Source organism: Pseudophryne corroboree, chromosome 7 (assembly GCF_028390025.1).
Source record: "Pseudophryne corroboree isolate aPseCor3 chromosome 7, aPseCor3.hap2, whole genome shotgun sequence".
NCBI classification, from domain to species: domain Eukaryota; kingdom Metazoa; phylum Chordata; class Amphibia; order Anura; family Myobatrachidae; genus Pseudophryne; species Pseudophryne corroboree.
The window spans coordinates 166,339,673-166,365,407 of NC_086450.1; the positions used below are offsets into that span (position 1 = coordinate 166,339,673).

At 42.3% G+C, this 25,735-nt stretch overlaps 1 protein-coding gene and 1 pseudogene across 1 annotated transcript in view; one reads left to right on the forward strand and one right to left on the reverse strand.

Moving 5' to 3' along the window:
* EPC2 (enhancer of polycomb homolog 2) overlaps positions 1-25,735 on the forward strand; it is a 257,740-nt gene that overhangs the window by 206,575 nt on the left and 25,430 nt on the right. The window lies entirely within an intron of this gene.
* On the reverse strand, positions 16,021-16,139 carry LOC134946002 (5S ribosomal RNA; annotated as a pseudogene).

A 25,735-nucleotide genomic window follows, 5' to 3' on the forward strand; every position in this document is an offset into this window, starting at 1 on the left:
ACTTCAATGAAAGACACTGGAATTATAGGGTATATATATGCAGGCAGGAGCTTTGACACTGTAATAGACTTCCCATATCTGTCCCTGTGGGAAGGTAATGCCTTAAAGTTGTTTTGCACAAGTCTTTACATCCAACACTTTTGTCTTTAGATTTAAAACATTTAACCTGTGAAATGGTGGTTGGACAGATGACCAGCTTTCCTACTGGCACAGCTGGCCAAGTTTCAGTGCTCCATTGCTCAGGAGGCAATCACTTGCCTAGTAGAACGTACCTAAATTCTTTATATATTTTTTGCCATATCAGGATTTGCTGCTCCAATCTAAAGCCATGAAATTGCTGAAGTAATCCATCAAGACGTAGTCTGCTTGGATGCTGGCTAGATCCTTATGCACATCATAGATAATTTTTTTCTGAAACTCCTCAAGATACATCTTCAGAGCCATGATGACATCCAACAAAGAAGGGAGTTTCCTTTATTGACCGCAATTCAAGGTCTGAATGACAATTTATTTTTTGAGGTAGAAACTGAACATGACCTTGGCTTTATTTTAGGAAGATCCTTGTCTTCATGAAATACGACGGATGGCAATTTGCAAGACTGATTTCCTGGTTCCAAAACTTTTTGTTTTCATTCAGTAAAAGAAAAGTTGCCTTCCGTGTTAGGAACTTTAATTCTACCGACTTCAGTGGTTCAAAGTAAGAGTTTTGCAATACTGTCAAGACTAGGTATTGGTTCCAAGGAGTTTATAGGGGCATTAAGTGGGGGCTGCACATGCATAACAACTTGCTAAAAGACCTATACTTCTGGAAAGTTTCTTTCTGAAGAAGATTGGCAGAACTAAAGCATGGAATGTTAAAGATCAAATGGGTAAGCCTTCAAGAGAGATAACGTACCAGACAATCGGCTCCTAACTGCCATGTTACAGGGCCCACGTTGCTACAGCACTCTGTGCTGGTACCAGGGAGTCATAGAAAGGGGGGAGCATTTGGTCATTAGGTCGACATGCATTTGGTAGACCACTGAAGGTCGACATGCATTAGGTCGACATGGTCATTAGGTCGCCATGGGTTTTTTCATTGTTTTTGGTGTCGTTTTCTTTGTAAAGTGACGGGGAACCTCAATTAGTGCACAGTGTTCCCTCGCATGGCGAGCGAGCTTCTGGCAAGGTGCCACGCTCGCTACCGTTGCGCTCGTAACAGCTTACCGTTCCCAATTGTAGTCCACGTGGATCATTAAGTATGAAAAAGGTGAAAAAAAATTGTGAAAAACTCATGTCGACCTTTTTGCACGTCGACCTAGTGAACATGTTGACCTTCAGTGGTCAACCCAATGTATGTCGACCTAACGACCGCCTCCCGCCAGCGGTAGCACCGCTGCACTACTGTCAGGTCATACACTTAGTTACACATTGTACTGCTGGGTTTCTGTGTGCTGGAGTCCGCTCCTCAGTGTCACTCCAGGGGCTCTCTAGAGTCTGTGTGGAGGTGTTGGTCAGTGGGCTGCACTGTTTTTAAAGTTCTGTAAGATGTCTGCGGACAACGTAATGTGTGCTTCTTGTAGCTCAACCCCCGTCTTCAGCGGGGTCACTCATGTGTGAACAATGTTCCTTGTCTCCACAAGGTCACAGTTCACAGGCACCTGTCTGGCTAGATAGTTTTAAAAGCATGATTCAAAATGTTAATTCAAAATTAGCTGCAGCTAGAGAAGAGAGACAGGTTTTAAAATACTCTATTGATTTTGTGGCTAAAGCAGCAGTTACCAGGAAGGCCTCTCAGCCCCCTCTAGTGGTTTCACATAAACGTTCACTGCCACTGGTGCTCCAGTCTGATTCTGCTTCTGATCAGCCTGATGATGATGATGATATGGGTGAGGACAGCTCTCTGTCCCCAGGGGTGGAGGCCCTCATCTTTGCTGTGAGAGAGGCTCTTCACATACCGGATCAGGAATCAGAGCCAGATGAGGAGTTGTATTTTAATGTTAGACCAAAGACTTCAGCAACCTTTCCTGTGTCTAATGAGTTAAACTCCCTTGCCAAGGAAGCATGGTTAAACCCTGATAAAAAAATTTTACATTCCTCAGAGGTTTTTACTACTTTTCCCCATCCCAGTTTATGTAACTGTTGCTTTTTCTACCGCTAATCCCATGGGTTCTCAAAAGACTAAGAAGGGAAAGCGTTCAGGCATTCTAATTGCCCTGGATTGGCCGCAACTGTCGTGGTACTCGGACCTCTTAACCAGGGCTCTGGAGGATCCCTGGCCTCTATTACTCCGAGAAGATCTTATTCAACAAGGTCCGTTCATCCATTCAGACTTACATCGGCTACGTTTAACAACTTGGAAGCTAAGAGGGAAATTCTAGCTAGGAAAGGTCTTCTCTCCAGGGTTATTTCCACCATTGTCCAGGCCAGGAAGATGGTTACGTCAAAACATTACCATCGTATCTGGAAAAAGTATGTTTCCTGGTGTGAGGGTAGAAAGGGTTCTCCCGTGGAATTTAGAATGGGTAATTTTCTACTTTTCCTGCAAACGGGAGTGGATATGGGCCTACGGTTAGGCTCCATCACAGTTCAGATTTCTGCGCTTTCTATTTTCTTCCAGAAACTACTTGCCGTGTTGCCTGCAGTACAAACTTTCTTGAAGGGAGTTCTTCATTTGCAACTGCCCTTTGTACTTCCAACGGCTCCTTGGGACCTCAGTGTGGTTCTGTGCTTTCTCCAATCGGACTGGATAGAACCCATACATAGGGTGGAGTTAAAATTTCTCACCTGGAAGTCAGTGATGTTATTGGCATTGGCATCTGCCAGACGGGTTTCTGGATTGGGGGGGGGGCCTTATCCTGTAAGAGCCCTTATTTAATATTTCATGAAGACAGATCTGAACTTAGGACCTGTCCTCCGTTCTTGCCAAAAGTGGTGTCAGCCTTTCATGTGAATCAAGAAAAGCGACGACAGACAAGACAAAAGAAATCCTTTTTGGGAGCACTCTTATTTAAATATATGGTGATAATGAGATAATAGATAGTGAAGTGATATGATGATTGTTCTAAAACTTAGCTTTTATTATTTGCCGTTAAAATATCGACCTATATGGTCCACACATACTAGAGTAACTAATTGTTCAAAAATAGGAAGAAAAAGGTGAAATATAGATGAGATAAAAAGTGAGCAGATGGAAACTGCCCCACCAGTGTATTCATATGAAAAGATAGGTGATCATCTTAGTGATATCCACAGTGCCTGGTATTCCTGAGCGGTCTCCCTTCAAAGTACTAACCAGGTCTATCCTATCAGCTTCCGAGATAGAAGATCGGGCTACTCTCAGGATAGTACGACCTTGAATAATGAAGATGACATATGAAGGAAGAGAGAACCCACTTCTGCTGTCTGTACTCTGCCTGTTATACGTCTCTGAACCGAATGGCTTCAGGCTTTTCCAGATGAGAGAGTGTTAGAAGGGAGAACCTTCACCAGTTTTAGTTGAAAAAGATCATGTATTTTGATCTGTTTCCACTCAGGATAGGATAGAAGGAAGAAGGAGCACTTCTGCTTTCTGTTGTGACAGCCAAATGTACGCTGGGGAGGGCAGAACCCTTGCCAGCACAGCTGTCAACCAGATGAGAGAGTGCTGGGAGAAGGTAAGGTTCTGATATATAATCAGAAAATGTTAGGTATGAATTGATATGTTCCTATAACATGGAGTATCTAATCCCTTCTTATTCTCCTATGCTGTGTGTACAGTGTTATATACAGGAAATTGATACTTTTTGAATAAATTATATCATAAGTCCTAAACACTCATTGCATGCTGGTGAGTCAGGTAAAGTATTCAGACAGGTGTGACATGTCATTAAAGTATTCAGACAATTATGGCATATAATATTGATCTCTCAAGATCATGAAAATCTAGAATACATTGAAAAGGGTATCCTTATTGGTAGGAAGTTCCTAATCTCTCACATAGAAATGTAAAAGAAACAATGTTGTGGAAAGATATTCCACCAGGCAATCTGGGAATTAAATAGTTGTCACATAAAGATATATAAGAAATAAAGTTGCAACAAGGATTTTCCAGTGGGCGATCTGCAGTTAAGGTAATTTAGTAGATCAGCTTTATAGGACTTGAGACAGTTCTACAATTAGTGGGGAATAACACTGATTTGTAAGTTTGGAAATTCACACCAAACAGTGTATTTAAATACATCCATAAATGTCAAAATGTGACAGTACTAAAAGTAACAAGGTAATGAAAGTGCCTTATTGACAAATGACTTCAAAGTGTTCTAACTAGAAAGTTATAAACATATATTTGAACTTGTATCAGTTCAGCAATTCATTACTGAAAGGATCGCTTGAATGAAGAGATCATGTGCAACACATAAATCAATTAAGACAAATTTAAACGCAGATATGCAGCACACATAATTTTGCCACTAATTTCTCACATAGAAATATAAACGAAACGAAACAGTGTTGCAAAAATATCAAAGATTCAATTAGTTGACTTGTCACAAGGAAAAGACTTAAAGGAGCTCTATTTAAAGTTGTATGTATTTGAACTCATTTCAGTTCAGAAGTCCATTACTGAAAGGATCGCCTAAGTCAAATAGTAATATGCAACAAATAAATAAATAAATCAATTGTGGCAGGTTATAGCACAAATATGTGACATCTCTATAATTATTGCAACATTACTAAAATAAGTGCACCTTTTATAAACTTTCATTTTCGTGCATCAAATGAGGACAACATTAATTAATCCAAGGTAAAAGAAGTATCAGCAAAAAAATGTATATCAGAAAATTTATATATACCCTTATTGTCGGCTAATATACTTGGATGTTATGTCATGTATATTTAATCCTCAATTAGTAACACACATTGTAGAGGCAGAGGGAAAACGAAGGTGGAGAGCGTAATGGATATAGTAGTCAGTGGGAACTGTGTTTTATGATTATGATCAATTATTTAACACTTCATTCAAATATTGGTCCCACCTACTCCTGTCTCCCCTAAATATATCCTCCACCATAAGCCGGTGGATGCATATAATGGGCAATTAGCCTCAATTATCGTGTAAATGGTATCAGGTGGGGAATGGGGGAGAAAAAACAGGGCGAGAAGATTTCAAAGATATTGTGCATGTGGCAGAGTTTAAACAAAGTCTGAACAAGCCCGTCAGGTGAAACGTACGTAGGGGACTGACGTCATCAATAGACGTCGTACGGCCACGTCCCGTTTGGATTTCGGGCGGCCGCAGCACCGTGATCGCGATGTCACACATGTGAGGCGAGGGAGAGAGGGAGCGGACAGAGCCGCTTGCGGAGAGGACACAGCTAACGCCGGCATCCTCAATCATTGGAGCGGCGAGTGGTAGATATCAGACTTTGTTTAAACTCTGCCACATGCACAATATCTTTGAAATCTTCTCGCCCTGTTTTTTCTCCCCCATTCCCCACCTGATACCATTTACACGATAATTGAGGCTAATTGCCCATTATATGCATCCACCGGCTTATGGTGGAGGATATATTTAGGGGAGACAGGAGTAGGTGGGACCAATATTTGAATGAAGTGTTAAATAATTGATCATAATCATAAAACACAGTTCCCACTGACTACTATATCCATTACGCTCTCCACCTTCGTTTTCCCTCTGCCTCTACAATGTGTGTTACTAATTGAGGATTAAATATACATGACATAACATCCAAGTATATTAGCCGACAATAAGGGTATATATAAATTTTCTGATATACATTTTTTTGCTGATACTTCTTTTACCTTGGATTAATTAATGTTGTCCTCATTTGATGCACGAAAATGAAAGTTTATAAAAGGTGCACTTATTTTAGTAATGTTGCAATAATTATAGAGATGTCACATATTTGTGCTATAACCTGCCACAATTGATTTATTTATTTATTTGTTGCATATTACTATTTGACTTAGGCGATCCTTTCAGTAATGGACTTCTGAACTGAAATGAGTTCAAATACATACAACTTTAAATAGAGCTCCTTTAAGTCTTTTCCTTGTGACAACTAATTGAATCTTTGATATTTTTGCAACACTGTTTCGTTTCGTTTATATTTCTATGTGAGAAATTAGTGGCAAAATTATGTGTGCTGCATATCTGCGTTTAAATTTGTCTTAATTGATTTATGTGTTGCACATGATCTCTTCATTCAAGCGATCCTTTCAGTAATGAATTGCTGAACTGATACAAGTTCAAATATATGTTTATAACTTTCTACTTAGAACACTTTGAAGTCATTTGTCAATAAGGCACTTTCATTACCTTGTTACTTTTAGTACTGTCACATTTTGACATTTATGGATGTATTTAAATACACTGTTTGGTGTGAATTTCCAAACTTACAAATCAGTGTTATTCCCCACTAATTGTAGAACTGTCTCAAGTCCTATAAAGCTGATCTACTAAATTACCTTAACTGCAGATCGCCCACTGGAAAATCCTTGTTGCAACTTTATTTCATCTTTATGTGACAACTATTTAATTCCCAGATTGCCTGGTGGAATATCTTTCCACAACATTGTTTCTTTTACATTTCTATGTGAGAGATTAGGAACTTCCTACCAATAAGGATACCCTTTTCAATGTATTCTAGATTTTCATGATCTTGAGAGATCAATATGATATGCCATAATTGTCTGAATACTTTAATGACATGTCACACCTGTCTGAATACTTTACCTGACTCACCAGCATGCAATGAGTGTTTAGGACTTATGATATAATTTATTCAAAAAGTATCAATTTCCTGTATATAACACTGTACACACAGCATAGGAGAATAAGAAGGGATTAGATACTCCATGTTATAGGAACATATCAATTCATACCTAACATTTTCTGATTATATATCAGAACCTTACCTTCTCCCAGCACTCTCTCATCTGGTTGACAGCTGTGCTGGCAAGGGTTCTGCCCTCCCCAGCGTACATTTGGCTGTCACAACAGAAAGCAGAAGTGCTCCTTCTTCCTTCTATCCTATCCTGAGTGGAAACAGATCAAAATACATGATCTTTTTCAACTAAAACTGGTGAAGGTTCTCCCTTCTAACACTCTCTCATCTGGAAAAGCCTGAAGCCATTCGGTCCAGAGACGTATAACAGGCAGAGTACAGACAGCAGAAGTGGGTTCTCTCTTCCTTCATATGTCATCTTCATTATTCAAGGTCGTACTATCCTGAGAGTAGCCCGATCTTCTATCTCGGAAGCTGATAGGATAGACCTGGTTAGTACTTTGAAGGGAGACCGCTCAGGAATACCAGGCACTGTGGATATCACTAAGATGATCACCTATCTTTTCATATGAATACACTGGTGGGGCAGTTTCCATCTGCTCACTTTTTATCTCATCTATATTTCACCTTTTTCTTCCTATTTTTGAACAATTAGTTACTCTAGTATGTGTGGACCATATAGGTCGATATTTTAACGGCAAATAATAAAAGCTAAGTTTTAGAACAATCATCATATCACTTCACTATCTATCATCTCATTATCACCATATATTTAAATAAGAGTGCTCCCAAAAAGGATTTCTTTTGTCTTGTCTGTCGTCGCTTTTCTTGTAGTTGATCTACAAAAGTTTTTTGGGAGCACCACCAATAAAAAAGGTGCCTTAAAGGACTCTAATACTGGCACCATCTATATTGGTCAATTTCAGATATATTTTCAAAATTAAATGTGGCTTGATAGCACACAACTAGTGCGGAACTGACAAACCTTTTTTCTTTCATGTGAATCAACCTATTGTGGTTCCGGTGTTTGACGCTTCCGTTAGTCTTGAGTCCCTGTATGCGGTCAGGGCCCTGAAGATTTATGTCAAAAGGACGGCTCGTCATCGGAACTCTGACTCACTGTTTGTCCTTTATGATGCCTCCAAGGTTGATCGGCCGGCTTCTAAGCAATCTATTGTTCACTGGCTCTGGTTGACCATCCAACAGGCATATACTTCGGCAGCTCTGCCCTTGCCTACGTCTATTCAGGCCCGCTCAACAAGGTCGGTGGGCTCTTCCTGGGAGGCTGCCCAGGGAGTTTCAGCCCTCTAGTTTTGCCGAGATGCTACTTGTCTGGTTCAAACACGTTTGTAAAATTCTATCGGTTTGATACCCTGGTCAGGGATTACCTTCAGTTTGGTCGGGCGGTTTTACAGGGGTCTGAGCACTCTCCCACCCATTTGGGAGCTTTGAGACCCCAGTATACACTGGGACATAAGAGAAAATAGGAGTTTGATACCTACCGGTAATTCCTTTTCTCCTAGTCCGTAGTGGATACTGGGCGCCCGCCTCAGTGCTTCGTTCCTACTTACCTGTGTAAGTTTTTGATTGGACCGGCGTTGCGGTCTCATGATGTTGTTGGAATAGCTGTGCTATCCTGGTTGGGTGGGTGTTGCTATCCTCTGATATGGTTAGCGCCCTCCTTTCGTTTAAGGTTGTGTGTTGGCTTGTTGCCTCACCGCTGTTGTAATGTTTCTTCTCTCATATTATGTCCGTCTCCTCAGGCATAGTTTTCCTAGACTGAGTCTGGTAGGAGGGGCATAGAGGGGAGGAGCCAGCACACACATACACACACTTAAAGTTTTTAAAGTGCCAGGCTCCAGTGGAACCAATCTATACCCCATGGTTCTAAAGTACAAGACCCCAGTATCCACTACGGACTAGGAGAAATGGAATTACCGGTAGGTATCAAATTCCTATTTTCTCCGGCAGGGTCCACAGGTTATCCACAAGATAACAATGGGATATGATCAAGCGACAGCGGATTTGCACCAATCGGTCAAAGCTTTCCGGCCTCCCAGCATGCAACGGGCCCGTCCAAATATGCCTGGCTCTGGCAAATCAGTTTTTTGTTTGGTGCGCCTGGAGACAGACCATGGTCAAAGGGCCGCTGGTTTTTAGCAGCCCTAAGCTTTCTTATTTTATTTTTATAGTCTTACTATTTTTCTGAGCAATCTTTCTAAATAGTGTCTTATACGTACCTTTAGAAAGAGTCGCTCCAACAAGTCTCCGCCGGGTTGCGACAACACTTACCCATGAGTACAGTGCTGTTTCGGCGGGCGTCTGTGTTGGATGTACTAGCAAGTCCAGCAGACATTAACAGGCTGTGGCTGGAGCATGGAGAGACGGTAAGGCATTGGTTCCGCTTAGATAGGGAACACGGACACGGCCGCACTGTTTTGGGAGGATACTACCAAACAGTCGCTGACGCGGCTGCCACCTAGGGTGCAGCAGCACTAGGCCTTAGGGATCATAGGCTCCAGGAATAATATGAAGCCGCGACCCCTAGGGTTAATGTCAGCAGTAGGGAGACAGAGGCTCTCCTGGTCGCCCCTCCCCCCGGTTCATGACCAGTTTCCGCCAAGTCTCCCGCCATGAACTGTTTCCCACTTCTGTCTCAGACGCTGTACACGAATGGGACCCAGTCGCAGCATAGGCGGCTGTGTGACTGGTGCGTCTGTGTTCACTATAGGTTCATGGAGCGACAGTGTACACTAGTAGCGTCTGGATCCACTCAGCGTTCGCTAACGTATTGATCGGTCCTGGAAGCAAGGTGAGTCTCCCTGTATCCCACTCTACTGAGTACAGGTAATACAGCTCTAAGTCTCTACCTTTTTGAGTATGATTAGTTAGATCAGTGCCTATTGCTTATGAGTCTGTATACATTTACTGTTGTTTCTTTCGCAATGTGTCTGAATAAGATAGATCTGTTTAAACATGATTCAGTGATATGTTCTCCATACTTGAAATGTAGTTGATGATGTGCTCATATAGCTTATTAAACTTATAACATGTGACTGCTAGTGTGATTGCTGACTTTACTATATTCTGTCAGATTTGTTCTATTCCGATCCTCAATGCTGGTGCATGGGTAGGGTCGGATTGTATGTCACTTTAAAAAGCTTAAAGTGATTACAGTCACAAATTGTGTAGTACACTGTGGAAGTGTTGATTATTTATCATGTCTAAGAGCGGCAAGGGTGAGGAAGATAAACTCACAGCAACACCAACACTCAGATCATGTTTGTCTTGCAAAGCTGTGTTGTCCTCTCAGGATCTGGTTCAGGATGGTTTGTGTGCAAATTTTTTAGCTTTCACCAGGGGTTCTTGAAAAATAAGGCAGATTCAGGTGCAGGTTGATCCACCTTGGGCTATGTTTGCACAGACTTTATCCATTATAGCTGAAAGGATAATTCCTCCAACTCCTGTACCGGGGATAGGTTACATGATTAACCCTTACATGCAGCTTCCCACCTGTGGTGTATCACTTCCAGCAGCTGCCTCTCAAAAGAAACAGGCTTATAAGCCGGTGGTAAGTAAATCTTCATCCTCACAGGCTACACATGGTTCAGATGAGGATTCATCGGAGGATGAAAGCTCAAGTAATTCTACTTCTGCATATGAAGAGTAGGAGAAAGGTCTCAGTTCAGTGGATATAGCTGAGTTAATTAAAGCAATGAAAGCCATTCTATCCTTAGAGAATTCAGCGGAGTCTGTGTTAAAAACCAAGACACTTGTGTTTAAACGTCCCAAAACAGTTAAGACTGAGTTTCCAGGGTCAGATCAGCTGGCGGAAACCATGGAAGAGGCTTGGGCTACGCCTAATAAGAATTTTAGAATTCCTAAAACATGGAATTCCAATGATCCTCCTCCAGCTGGGGATTGTTTAAAAAGGGAGGTGGCTCCTAAAGTAGATACCCATGCGATTCGATTAGTGCGAAAATCTACATTACCTTTGCCTTCAACATCATTAAATGATATCACAGATAGGAGAGTGGATGGTTTTCTAAAAACCATTTTTTCCCTTTCTGGGGCAGTCATAAGGCCAGCCATGGCTTCAGCTTGGATGGCAAAGGCAGTGGCTGCCTGGGCTGATGCAATGGAGGGAGATTTTTCAATAGCATCTAGAGAGAAAAAATCCCATATAGCACATGTAAAACAGGCTGCAATGTTCTTGGAAGAAGCAGCATTGGATATAGGTACTATTGCCTCCAGGGCATCAGCTTCAACAGTAGCTGCTCGTAGAGCAGTTTGGCTACGTACGTGGAAAGCTGATTCAGAATCTAAGAAGGTTTTGGAATCTTTGCCCTTTTCTGGAGATATTCATTTTGGTAAAGAATTGACAAATATTTTGGAGTCAGAAACAGACTCCAAGAAAGTAAAGTTTCCTTCCACATACAATTTTAAAACCTAAAGTTCCGGCTTTTTGGGCCATTCGGTCTAAAGGAAAAGCTAAAGGTAAAAGTGATAGCAGGCAGTCCCAATACAACAAGTCTGGTAAGACTAAAAAGCATTGGGCTACCAGAGGACCAGTTTGTAAGACAGATAAGCCATCAGTCTAATGGTACGGGCCTCCACCTGGGGGATCCCAGGGTGGGGGGCCGACTTGTTCAGTTTGCACAGGTCTGGCAGCAGTCTACAACAGATGCCTAGGTTATGCTTTTGCCTTCAAGAAGCACCCTCTTCAAAGGTTTTTTTGTACTAGCCCATCTCGGGTAGAGAAGAAGGCCAGGGCTTTGCAAGAGGCAGTTCAGAAATTACTTCAGTCAGGAGTAGTCATTCCAGTTCCACATACAAAATGAAGACAGGGGTTTTACTACTACTACTACTACTACTACTACTACTACTATTACTACTGTAGTACTACTGTTTTTTAGTTCAGAAACCAAATGGGTAATTTCGGCTCAATCTCAAAGTGCTGAACAAATACATTTGGGTACCTCGGTTTCACATGGACACGTTACGTTCCATCATTTTGGTCATGGAGCCAGGGGATTATATGGTATCCCTGGATATAGAGGATGCTTACCTACGTGTTCCTATAGCACTGTCCCATCAGTGCTATCTCATGTTCGCTATTCTCCAACAGCATTTTCAGTTCCAGGCCCTACCTTTTGGGTTAGCCACAGCCCCCAAAGTATTTACCAAGATTATGGTGGTAATGGCAGCTTCTCTCCACCAGCAGGGGATAAGAATTTTTCCATACCTCGACAATCTTTTAATCCTGGCACAGTCGCAGGAATTGCTCCTATGTCATCTGTAACAAACAATAACGTGTATGCAGAATCAAGGGTGGCTCATAAATTGGGCAAAATCGTCTCTGGTTCCCTCACAGCAGATGACTCCCTTGGGAGCTGTACTGGATTCAAGTCTTCAGAGAGTAATGTTACCTATGAACAAGATATCCAAGGTTCAGGAAGGATTCAGGACTTGCTACACAGTCAAACGGTATCCATTCACACAGCAATGCATATGATGGGTTTGATGGTGTCAACATTCGACATGGTGGAGTATGCACAATTCCACTTGAGGCCTCTGCAGCGTCTGGTTCTTGCCAAATGGGATGGGTTGCATCAGACGATAAAAACACAGACTATGGTTCTTACGATAGAAGTAAGAAGGTCATTAGCCTGGTGGGTACAGACATCCCATCTGGACAAGGGGAGACCCTTTTGGATATCAGATTTGCAAGTTCTGACGACAGATTCCAGTCTCCAGGGCTGGGGAGCAGTGTCAGGAAGGTTGTGTTTCCAGGGGCAATGGAACAAGGAAGAAGGCTGCCTGCCAATAAATATATTGGAACTTCGGCCATATACATGGCGGAACAAAGAGCAGAGCTGTAATGTCAGAGGTAACACAAGAATCATCCTCACACGTTGGCGCTGTCAGCAATCTTCATTCCGTGAGCAGACAACTGGGAAGCTGACTTCCTCAGCAGACATGATCTCCATCCAGGGGAGTGGGGTCTCCATCCGGAGGTGTTCAAGGAGGTAACAGATCTTTGGGGTGTACCCCAAATAGACATGATGGCCTCTCGTTTCCACAATAAGCTTCGGTGATATTGTTCCAGGTTGAGCGACCTGCAAGCAGTGGCGGTGGACGTCCTAGTGACTCCGTGGGTGTTCCAGTCTGTGTATGTGTTTCCTCCACTAACACTCATTCCAAGAGTTATAAAGCTCATAAGAAGAACAAGAGTTCAGGCAATCCTCATTGCTCCAGACTGGCCAAGAAGGGCTTGGTACGCAGATCTTCTGGATCTACTGCAAGAAGAGCAGAGGCCTCTTCCTCTTCGGGAGGACCTGCTTCAGCAGGGGCCATTCGCCTATAAAGACTTACCGCGGCTACGTGTGACGGCATGGAGGTTGAACGCCAGATATTAGCTCTGAAGGGCATTCCGAACAAGGTTATTCCTACCCTGATACAGTCTAGGAAAGGAGTAACGTCTAAACATTACCATCGGATTTGGAAAAAATATGTCTCTTGGTGTGAGTCCAAGAAGTTTGCTACGGTGAAGTTTCAACTGGGATGGTTTCTCCTCTTCCTGCAAGCAGGTGTGGATATGGGCATGAGGTTGGGATCCGTGAAGGTCCAGACTTTGGCCTTATCCATTTTCTTCCAGAAACAATTGGCTTGACCGTTGCATAACATTCCACTTATTTGCCTTAAACTCTTTGGTTGCTTTCGCAGCATGCTTCGGGTCATTGTCCATCTGCACTGTGAAGCGCAGTCCAATGAGTTCTGAAGCATTTGACTGAATATGAGCAGATAATATTGCTCGAAACACTTCAGAATTCATCGTGCTGCTTTTGTCAGCAGTCACATTATCAATAAATACAAGGGAACCAGTTCCATTTACAGCCATACATGCCCACGCCATGACACTATTGCCACCACCATGCTTCACTGATGAGGTGGTATGTTTTGGATCATGATCAGTTACTTTCCTTCTCCATACTCTTCTCTTCCCATCACTTTGGTACAAGTTGATCTTTGTCTCATCTGTCCATAGGATGTTGTTCCAGAACTGTAAAGGCTTTTTTAGATGTTGTTTGGCAAACTCTAATCTGGTTTTCCTGTTTTGGTGGCTCACCAGTGGTTTACATCTTGTGGTGAACCCTCTATATTCACTCTTGTGAAGTCTTCTCTTGATTGTTGACTTTGACACATATACACCTACCTCCTGGAGAGTGTTCATGATCTGGGCAACTGTTGTGAAGGGGTTTTTCTTCACCAGGGAAATAATTCTTCTGTCATCCACCACAGTTGTTTTCCTTGGTCTTCCGGGTCTTTTGGTGTTGCTGAGCTTTCCAGTGCGTTCTTTCTTTTTAAGAATATTCCAAACAGTTTATTTGGCCACACCTGATGTTTTTGCTATCTCTCTGGGTTTGTTTTGATTTTTCAGCCTAGTGATGGCTTGCTTCACTGATAGTGGCAGCTCTTTGGATCTCATATTGAGAGTCGACAGCAACAGATTCTAAATGCAAATGTCACACCTGGAATCTACTCCAGATCTTTTACCTGCTTAATTGATGATGAAATAACGAGGGAATAGCTTAAAAAGTGGGAGGCACATATAGAAACCGTTGTAATTCCTACACCGGTCACCTGATTTGGATGTAAATACCCTCAAATGAAAGCGGAAAGTCTGCAGTTAAAGCAAATCTTGTTTGTTTCATTTAAAGAATTGTTGCGATGTCCCAATATTTATGGACCTGACTGTGTGTGTGTATATATATATATATATAATAGGTTGCTGTGTGTGTGTGTGTGTGTGTGTGTGTGTGTGTGTGTGTGTGTGTGTATATATATATATATATATATATATATATATATATATATATATATATATATATATATATGAAAAGAAGGGATAAGGTGGTTTTAAGCGACCAGTGGTGTCTAATGTTAATCGGAGACTTATATTTCAAACAAAAAAAAAAAAATTTTTATTAAATCTAATATGCACCAATAAAAACAAATAAAATAATAGCCCTATTACAGGGAGCCAGAAACGTTACTAAAGACTGGATGTAAAATAATATAAAATCAATAATACAAATTTAGATAAGACAAGAGGAAAAAACGTCCTAAAAGTGCAAAAAATTGGACATAAGATCAGCATAAAAAGTATATAAAGTATATATATATAAAAAGGTTCTTAGCTTTTAGAGAGGATATGTATCATAGCACCCAACGCGTTTCGTCCTATCTGGACTTCATCAAGGGGTGACATACAACTGGGACAGCTCATCTATTTATACCTGTATCAGTAGGGAAGTGATAGCTACATCATTTCCTGTCAATTATCTGGTGTCCAATTTCGTATAATGTTCAAACATTCAAAACACAGAGATAATGCTCTTATATCATAGGGTCACTGTGTAGGGTGAAAACCGCTAAGTAGATAACTGTATTCTATGCATTTAAAGTCCTAAAAACAGTTCATATAGTTGAAAGTCCCGGACTTCCTGTCCGGATCGCGGGTGACGTCACGTCCGCCCCGCTTCCGGCGTCCGGCTTTCTTCATTGCGCATGCGCCGAGTGCGGGTTGTGGAGGGTTCTTTGTCCGGCTTCCCAGTGCGCATGCGCCCGTTCTCCCATCTTATATCAGTGGCTGGGAACGTGTGTATAGTGGCGGCGGCCATTTTCTTGGAGTGCAATACTTCAGTCACTTGGTTATAAGTTCTTGTAGTTGCGGCGGCCATTTTGGGTAGGATTTTTCATAATGGAAATGAATATAAAAGCGAAAATAAAAAGAAAAACATGTTTCAGAAAGGGTATTTATATGAATGTTTCATATTCATATTTAGCTTTATCGGTGGTTCTGATCCCAAATATGGACATGATAGAAGCAGCCAGTATAATTGGATATCTGGCTAGTACTTAGGCAAGAGGACATTGATTATTTCATAATGCATTCAGGTTTGATAGTTCTAGTATTTATATAATATATACTAGTATGCTTTAATTCATGAGGTGATTATCCAAAGTTCACTCCCATGTGGGAAATGATATGGCAGCAATCACACATCATGTGGAAAATATAGTAGCAGGCACACATCATAACGAGCAGGGTGCAGGTAGAAACATGGTATGTGTGAATTTTAATAAAATGAATTTTTATATATAAAAACATAATTGCACCAAAGTTCCCATAGGAGGGTGGTAAGGGATAGATTAGTTGGTGTAATAACCTCTTAGCCCTTGTTCTAGAATATTACAGCACCCAGTCTTCCATGATGGTTCCCCATCTATGTACTAATTGGGCCCGACACTGCTTGGCTTCCAAGATCGAACGGAGTTGGGCATCTCCAGTGTGGTATGGCTGTAGCATCGGCGTGGTTCTCTAGAGGTGTCACAGTAACGGCGTAGTTGAAGTGAAAAAAGTGGAAATAGCAGATGTTAAGGTGAGGAACAAGGTGCCTAAATTGGAAAAATAGGCGCAAATCAGCTTACGTTATAGAAAGGGGGCTATTTCATAGCCTTCATTGAAGCCATCTGGATGCATGGTGTTGAGTTCAAAGATCCAGTACATTTCACGTTTGGATAAAAGGTTGGATAGGTCCCCGCCTCTTTCGCCCAAAGAGACCAGTTCAATACCCTTGAAGGTTAGTTCGTCAGGATCCGAGTTGTGGTGGGCATGAAAGTGTTTTGGTACTGCATGTGTTAGTACTTTGTTTTTGATATTTCTTATATGTTCCTGTATACGGATTTTTAAGGGTCTTTTCGTTTTCCCTATGTACTTCATCCCACATGAGCACTCAAGCATGTAAATCACTGACACCGTGTTACAGTTGATGAACTGCTTGATCTTGTGCTCTTTTGATCCGTTAGTGTTTTTGAAGGTTTTCCTTGTAGGGTGTACGTACCGGCATATATTACAGCGGCCGCATTTATAACACCCAGTACATTTGGGCATGTTTGATCGTATTTCCGGGTTCTTCAGCATGCTCGGCGCCACCAGGTCTTTGAGGTTTTGTGACTTCCTAAACACCACTGAGGGATCCTTGGGGAGGTAGTCCTTTAAAATAGGATCCATAAGGAGGATGTTCCAGTGTTTCTTAAGGGTTTTCTTAATAGTCTTATCATGTCTGCTGTATGTGGTGATAAACCGTACCGTGTCATCTCGTTTTTCCTTAGTTTTATATTTCAGGAGTTGTTCCCTCTCCAAATTCTTGGCCTTCAGATTCGCTTCTTCCAAAAGGTGGTTCGGATAGCCCTTTTCCCTGAATCTTTCCGTATATACCTGTAGTTGCTGATCTCGGTCTTCAGTGTCCTTACAGTTCCGAGCAATTCTGTTGAATTGTGAAAAGGGGATGTTGTTCTTCCATTGTTGACTGTGATTACTTCGGTAATGTACATAGCTGTTCATATCTACTTCCTTAACGTAGTTCTTTGTAATCACTTCGTTGCCTGTATGTGTTAAAACCAAGTCAAGGAATTCTATCTTCTCCGTGCTAGTCTTTGCAGTGAATTGTAAATTCATGGAATTGTTAGATAAATAGGTAAAAAATTCTTTAAAACTCATATCATCACCATCCCACACAAGTAAAATGTCGTCTATATAGCGTTTATAAAATGCAATATTTTGTTGGAATGGGTGATCCTTAAAAATGTACTCATTTTCCCATTCCCCCATAAAAAGGTTAGCGAAACTCGGCGCAAAAATAGTCCCCATAGCGGTTCCACAGATTTGTAAGAAGTAGGTATCTAAAAATTTTAAATAATTCCTTTTCAGAATAAAATTCATCAGTTCACATAAAAAAATTCTGTGCTCCTCTGTGATCTCGGCATCTTTCTTCAGAAACCCATTGCAGGCCTCTACACCCTTGTCGTGTTCTATGCAGGTGTAGAGAGATTGGACATCTATGGTGATCCACCGATAGGTGTCTTTCCATTCAAATGAATCCATCAGGTTGAGAACAGATGTTGTATCTTTTAAGTATGCGGGCAGGTTTACCACATGTTTCCTTAGAAATATATCCACGTACTCGGACAGATGTGATGTCAAAGAATCTATCCCAGCCACAATGGGTCTCCCTGGGGGATTCGTCATGGATTTATGCACCTTTGGTAGAAAGTAAAATATGGGGGTGGTGGGGTTGGAGTTAAGCAAGTACTGGTATTCTTCTTTAGTTAGGATCTTGCACCTGAATGCTTTCAAAAGTATAGTTCTTAGTTCCTCTAAAAAGCCGTCTTTTGGGTCTCCTGGGAGAGGGGTATATGAAGTTCTATCCCCCAGAAGTCTGTTTGCTTCTGTGACGTATGCCTCCCGGTCCATGATGACCAACCCCCCCCCTTTATCAGCAGATTTTATAACGATATTCTTGTTCTCCTGAAGTTCTTTGATTGCATTGGTTTCTCTTTTTGTGAGATTCTTCTCCTTGATGGTCCCCATTTCAGTTTCACATAGATCTTTTTTTACTAGATCATAAAAAATACCCACATTATGGCCCTTTGATTCCAGCGGGTAGAACTTTGAAGTGGGTTTCAGTCCTGATTTGGATTGATCATAGTTTCGAATGGCCGCATTTTCCTTTTTAAGAAAGTGCCTTTTGAGTGTTAGCTTCCTTACGAATTTGTTTAGATCTATGAAGACGTCAAATTTGTTCATGCCTTTCGTAGGTGCATAGGAGAGTCCTTTATTCAATAGTGAACTTTCATGTTCTGTTAGCGTGTGGCTTGATAAGTTGAATATACCTTTGTTTGTTAGATGTTCTAATGGAGGTGTCTTCTTTTGCTGTTGTAGAGGTTTGTTCCTCCTGCCCCCTCTACACCCTCTTCTTCTGTTAGTCTTCTCTTTAGGGGTGTTGTGCTCGTAACTTTTTCCTTTGGGATGTTTCTTGTCATGGTTTTGAACCGTGCATTCTTGCCTGGTGATAAAAAATCCTCCTCGTTGGCCGAATTCATTCTTTGTAATGCAGAAAACCTATTGGTGGTCTGTACATTGTATTATTGATTTTATATTATTTTACATCCAGTCTTTAGTAACGTTTCTGGCTCCCTGTAATAGGGCTATTATTTTATTTGTTTTTATTGGTGCATATTAGATTTAATAAAAAAAAATTTTTTTTGTTTGAAATATAAGTCTCCGATTAACATTAGACACCACTGGTCGCTTAAAACCACCTTATCCCTTCTTTTCGTTTACATTATACATGAAGCACCTTACCAATGCTTCTTTCTTTAAGGTGGAGCTGACGCCCGATTAATATAAATAGGGAGTGTCTAGAAAAAGGAGACTCTTCTTGTTCTTTTATAAATATCCTGGACTACATTCTAGTACTATTTGGTATCGCGGTTAAGCGCCGATAAGCTTCCCCCCATCTATATATATATATATATATATATATATATATATACCCTGCTCAAACATATAAAGGGAACACTTAAACAACACAATGTAACTCCAAGTCGATCACACTTCTGTGAAATCAAACTGTCCACTTAGGAAGCAACACTGATTGACAATCAATTTCATATGCTGTTGTGCAAATGGAATAGACCAACAGGTGGGAATTATAGGCAATTAGCAAGACACCCCCAATAAAGGAGTTGTTCTGCAGGTGGTGACCACAGACCACTTCTCAGCTGCTATGCTTTCTGGCTGATGTTTTGGTCACTTTTGAAAGCTGGCGGTGCTTTCACTCTAGTGGTAGCAAGAGACGGAGTCTACAACCCACACAAGTGGCTCAGGTAGTGCAGCTCATCCAGGATGGCACATCAATGCGAGCTTTGGCAAGAAGGTTTGCTGTGTCTGTCAGCGTAGTGTCCAGAGCATGAAGGCGCTACCAGGAGACAGGCCAGTACATCAGGAGACGTGGAGGAGGCCGTAGGAGGGCAACAACCCAGCAGCAGGACCGCTACCTCCGCCTTTGTGCAAGGAGGAACAGGAGGAGCACTGCCAGAGCCCTGCAAAATGACCTCCAGCAAGTCACAAATGTGCATGTGTCTATTCAAATGATCAGAATCAGACTCCATGAGGGTGGTATGAGGGCCCGACGTCCACAGGTGGGGGTTGTGCTTACAGGCAAACACCGTGCAGGACGTTTGGCATTTGCCAGAGAACACCAAGATTGTCAAATTCGCCACTGGCACCCTGTGCTCTTCACAGATGAAAGCAGGTTCTCACTGAGCACATGTGACAGAGTCTGGAGACGCCAAGGAGAACGTTCTGCTGCCTGCAACATCCTCCAGCATGACCGGTTTGGCAGTGGGTCAGTAATGGTGTGGGGTGGCATTTATTTGGGGGGCCGCACAGCCCTCCATGTGCTCGCCAGAGGTAGCCTGACTACCATTAGGTACCAAGATGAGATCCTCAGACCCCTTGTGAGACCATATGCTGGTGCTGTTGGCCCTGGGTTCCTCCTAATGCAAGGCAATGCTAGAGCTCATGTGGCTGGAGTGTGTCAGCAGTTCCTGCAAGACGAAGGCATTGATGCTATGGACTGTCCCGCCAGTTCCCCAGACCGAATCCAATTGAACACATCTGGGACCATCATGTCTCGCTCCATTGCACCACAGACTGTCCAAGAGTTGGCTGACGCTTTATTCCAGGTCTGGGAGGAGATCCCTCAGGAGACCATCCGCCACCTCATCAGGAGCATGCCCAGACGTTGTAGGGAGGTCATACAGGCACGTGTAGGCCACACACACTACTGAGCCTCATTTTGACTTGTTTTAAGGACATTACATCAAAGTTGGATCAGCCTGTAGTGTGTTTTTCCACTTTCATTTTGAGTGTGACTCCAAATCCAGACCTCCATGGGTTAATAAATTTGATTTCCATTGATAATTTTTGTGTGATTTTGTTGTCAGCACATTCAACTATGTAAAGAACAAAGTACTTAATAATAATATTTCATTCACTCAGATCTAGGATGTGTTATTTTAGTGTTCCCTTTATTTTTTTGAGCAGTGTGTGTGTGTGTATATGTGTGTATATGTGTGTGTGTGTGTGTGTGTGTATATATATATATATATATATATATATATAATTATAATATGTATGTATAATTAAAGTTTAGTCTTGTTTGGTGAGACTCCTCATAATCCAATCTTGCCTGTGAAAATCAGTTTTGTTAGCTGCTGTTTCAGCAATTACGCCTGTCTGAGCTTAGTCACTTTTTTTTTGCCCAAGTTTGCAGGCAGTTCTAAAAACTGCCTCTAGATAAATGAACGTATTCTATTCTTTGCAACATTGATAATCTATTCTAAATTGTTGTTTCTCTGCCGTTTTGTGGTTGTTTTGGCTTTAGTAAATCCTGAGGTTTCAAAACCAGAAAACTAAACCCGACACTTAGTAACTTTAGCCCATAGTGTAATACGAGGGGTTATTGATAAGTACCCGTGTTAGGCAAGTTAAAAAAAAAAAAATATTTGGAAAATGTTTATTTATTTTTCAACTTAGTCCCCTATTAGCTCGATACACTTGGCCCAACGATATTCCAGGTTTTTCAAGCCCTCCAAAAAATAGGATTTGTCTAATTCTGCGAAATAGGCTTCAGTTTGACGATAACCTCCTCGTTCGATGCAAATCACTTTCTGCCGAGCCATTTTTTCATGTTTTGAAATGGGAAGAAGTCGCAGGGGGCCAAATCTGGAGAATACGGCGGATGTGGCAGCAATTTGTAGCCCAATTCCACTAATTTCGCTGTGGCGACGTAGGACGAGTGTGCCGGCGCATTGTCGTGGTGAAACAGCACTTTTTTCTTCGCCAAGTGGGGCCGTTTTGTCTTCAATGCATCGTCGAATCTGTCCAATGATTGAGCATAATACTGCCCTGAGATCGTTCTTCCATTTTCCAAATATTCGATGAAGATTATGCCTTTCGATTCCCAGAAAACTGTGGCCATGACTTTTCCGGCCAATGGAACCGTCTTTGCCTTCTTTGGTGCACGTTCGTCGGGTGAAGTCCACTGTTTTGACTGTTTCTTCATTTCTGGCGTGTAGTGATGGATCCATGTTTCATCAACAGTCACGAAATGGCACAGAAACTCCTTTGTATTAATCTTAAACAGGCCCAAACACTGCTTCGAAGTGGTCATTCGATTCCGCTTGTTGCCCACAGTGAGCAAACGTGGCACCCATCTTGCCGATAGCTTTGTCATGCCCAAATGTTCATGTATGATATTCTGCACACATTCAAATTAGATGCCTACGATCTCAATCTCTCTGATCTTCACTCGCCGGTCTGCCAAGACGATATCATGGATTTTGTTGACCATTTCACCCCGTAGTCGCCTCAATTGGGCGACCTGAACGCTCTTCATCAAGGATTGAGGTATGACCATGCTTGAATTCATTGAACCAATATCTGATGTTTGTCATCAATAAACGGCTTCCAACTTATCTTTGATTTCCTCACACATCTTCCCATTCAAAAACAAGAATCTAATCACAAATTGGTACTGTACTTTCTCCATAGTTAGAAAAAACTCACACTTGGTCACTGCCAACAGCTACCAAAACAAAAGTATACAATGAATTTATCTGAAATTCTGACAGTCGTTGTTTGACAGATAACACTAAACGATGATGTACAGGTTTGATGTCAGTGGCGCCATTTGTCTACAAACACGGGTACTTATCAGTCACCCCTCGTATACTCTGTAAGGGAGCTCCTCTTTCTCAGTGTTTTTCCAGTCTCTATATTGGACAACAGGTGGTGCATTTTTATTTTTTGCTTCAACCACAGTGTGTGTCCTGGGGATGTACACACATCCTATTACTACTGATCATTTATGGTCTGGCTACCTGGGCATTCCAGACTGCTTCTGCTTGAGCAGTTTTGTGTTCCAAAACAATTGAAATTCTTGCCATTGAATCAATGCTGTCTTCTGCATGGACGCTATACATTATGTTGATGCCGAGAAAGGTCTGACTGGAACTTAAAAGGGAACAGAAACTGCTTTGAGGTTACATTTAATGTGTAATGGAGACACAACTGGAACCAGATCCCAAATAGCTGAAAGCGCCTTCTCACTCAGAAGAAGTCCCTAAGTTAGGCAAACACTTACATAGTAAAAATCCATTTTCTTCAGTATTATTGCAGTTCCTCCAGGAATGAAGATGCCTTCACATAGACTATGCGGCGCATAGTTTTTTGGATGAGACTGTATGTTGCGTGGATGTTCTTATACCCTTTTCAGATAGGTGGTGGGAGTATTGTTTTTTATTCATATTATTCCTGCCCAGAATACTTAAGAGAATACCGCGGTAAAACAGTACATGTGACCAGATCTGAAATCCAAAGGTTAAGTAAAATCACCTCAACATATATAGTCTTCCACTGGAAACGATACCAGAAGTAGACCAGCAAGAAAAGCTGCTAGCTTTTCGAGAGAAAATAGACCTGCTATTATTACTCAAACAAGAAAGGTTTCCAGTAATACAGGGGGGAAAATCCAAAGGAAACCAAGGCCTTAACTTCTCTGTCCAACTTAATGTTCCAGAAAATGATCTTCCATCAGTTTATCCATCTTCTATGGATGGACTTAGATGTGTCCCTTGAGTGGACCAGACACAAACTATCATATTCCAAGGAATAAAGTAAACCAAATATTGTTGGGGAGGGCTATTAAAAACAGAAAGTTGGACTTAAAAATGTGAGCATCTCGTAAGCTGGGTATACTTTAGGCCATTGGTATTCAACCTGCGGCCCTTCAGTTGTTGTGGTACTACACATCCCAGCATGCCTTGCATCAGTTTTCGCATACCTTAATTGGAAAACTGTGGCAGGGCATGCTGGGATGTGTAGTTCCACAGCAGCTGGAGGGCCGCAGGTTGAAGACCCATACTTTAGACAATATATTGCTTCATTGCGGATCAGAACAATATATCGGCCCATTGTCTAATGTGTACCCCCAATCACGCTCTTCCACGAGTCGTTTTCCTGGCGGACGACCCGGCAAACGACTGGAAGCAGGGGAATGCGGCCATGAACAATATCACGTGATCGCACAATTTGTATTGTTCACTGTGTATGGGGAGACCAGTGTATTGTTACATCGGTTGGCCAGGAACCACATCGTTATGTGTGTACATCGCTTTGGAGGAAGGGATAGACAAGGAGAGGAGTCTTTAGAATCTGTGGGGATTCAATTTAAGCAGTCCCTAGTTTCTAACCTTCTGTATCAGGCTCTTTACCCCAAGTTACAAAATCTTAATCTAAAGGCACCCACACATCTAAAGTCCTGTTCCCCGACCACATATAACTGCCAATCAGCGGCCAACGGTAATTGGCAATCTGTAGGGGAATCCAGGAAATGTATTTTTAACTCTTAACATTTCTTTTTGGCTTGCATAGGGAAAATGAATAGTAACAAGCATTTCATCATCATACTATCATTTATTTTTTTTATTTAATGTTAATAAGGCCATCAAATATTTATCTTAATAAAGGTTAGATGCAGCAACAAGGTCCAGGAACGAAAATAAACATTTTAATCTTTAACCTGTTTTCTCTGACGTCCTAGTGGATGCTGGGAACTCCGTAAGGACCATGGGGAATAGCGGCTCCCCAGGAGACTGGGCACAAAAGTAAAGCTTTAGGACTACCTGGTGTGCACTGGCTCCTCCCCCTATGACCCTCCTCCAAGCCTCAGTTAGATTTTTGTGCCCGGCCGAGAAGGGTGCACACTAGGGGCTCTCCTGAGCTTCTTAGTGAAAGTTTAGTTTTAGGTTTTTTATTTTCAGTGAGACCTGCTGGCAACAGGCTCACTGCATCGAGGGACTAAGGGGAGAAGAAGCGAACCTGCCTGCTTGCAGCCAGCTTGGGCTTCTTGGCTACTGGACACCATTAGCTCCAGAGGGACCGAACACAGGCCCAGCCTCGGAGTCCGGTCCCAGAGCCGCGCCGCCGGCCCCCTTACAGAGCCAGAAGCAAGAAGAGGTCCGGAAAATCGGCGGCAGAAGACATCAGTCTTCACCAAGGTAGCGCACAGCACTGCAGCTGTGCGCCATTGCTCCTCATACACACCTCACACTGCAGTCACTGAGGGTGCAGTGCGCTGGGGGGGGGCGCCCTGAGCAGCAATAAAAACACCTTGGCTGGCAAACATACATCACATATAACCCCCTGGGCTATATGGATGTATTTTAACCCCTGCCAGAATCCATAAAAATGCGGGAGAAAAATCCGCGAAAAAGGGGCGGAGCCTATCTCCTCAGCACACTGGCGCCATTTTCTCTCACAGCTCCGTTGGAGGGAAGCTCCCTGGCTCTCCCCTGCAGTTACTACACTACAGAAAGGGGTTAAAAAAGAGAGGGGGGCACTAATTAGGCGGAGTATTAATAAAACAGCAGCTATAAGGGGAAAAACACTTCTATAAGGTTATCCCTGTATATATATAGCGCTCTGGTGTGTGCTGGCATACTCTCCCTCTGTCTCCCCAAAGGGCTAGTGGGGTCCTGTCCTCTATCAGAGCATTCCCTGTGTGTGTGCTGTGTGTCGGTACGATTGTGTCGACATGTATGAGGAGGAAAATGGTGTGGAGGCGGAGCAATTGCCTGTAATGGAGATGTCACCCCCTAGGGAGTCGACACCTGAGTGGCTGAGCTTATGGAAGGAATTACGTGACAAGATTGATGACATGAGACAGCCGGCTACTCAGCCTGTGCCTGTCCAGGTGTCTCAAAAGCCATCAGGGGCTCTAAAACGCCCGTTACCTCAGATGGCAGATACAGACGCCGACACGGATACTGACTCCAGTGTCAACGATTAAGAGACGAATGTGACTTCCAGTAGGGCCACACGTTACATGATTGAGGCTATGGAAAATGTTTTACATATTTCTGATAATACCAGTACCACTAAAAAGGGTATTATGTTGGGTGAGAAAAAACTGCCTGTAGTTTTTCCTGCATCTGAGGAATTAAATGAAGTGTGTGATGATGCGTGGGTTTCCCCCGATAAAAACTGTTAATTC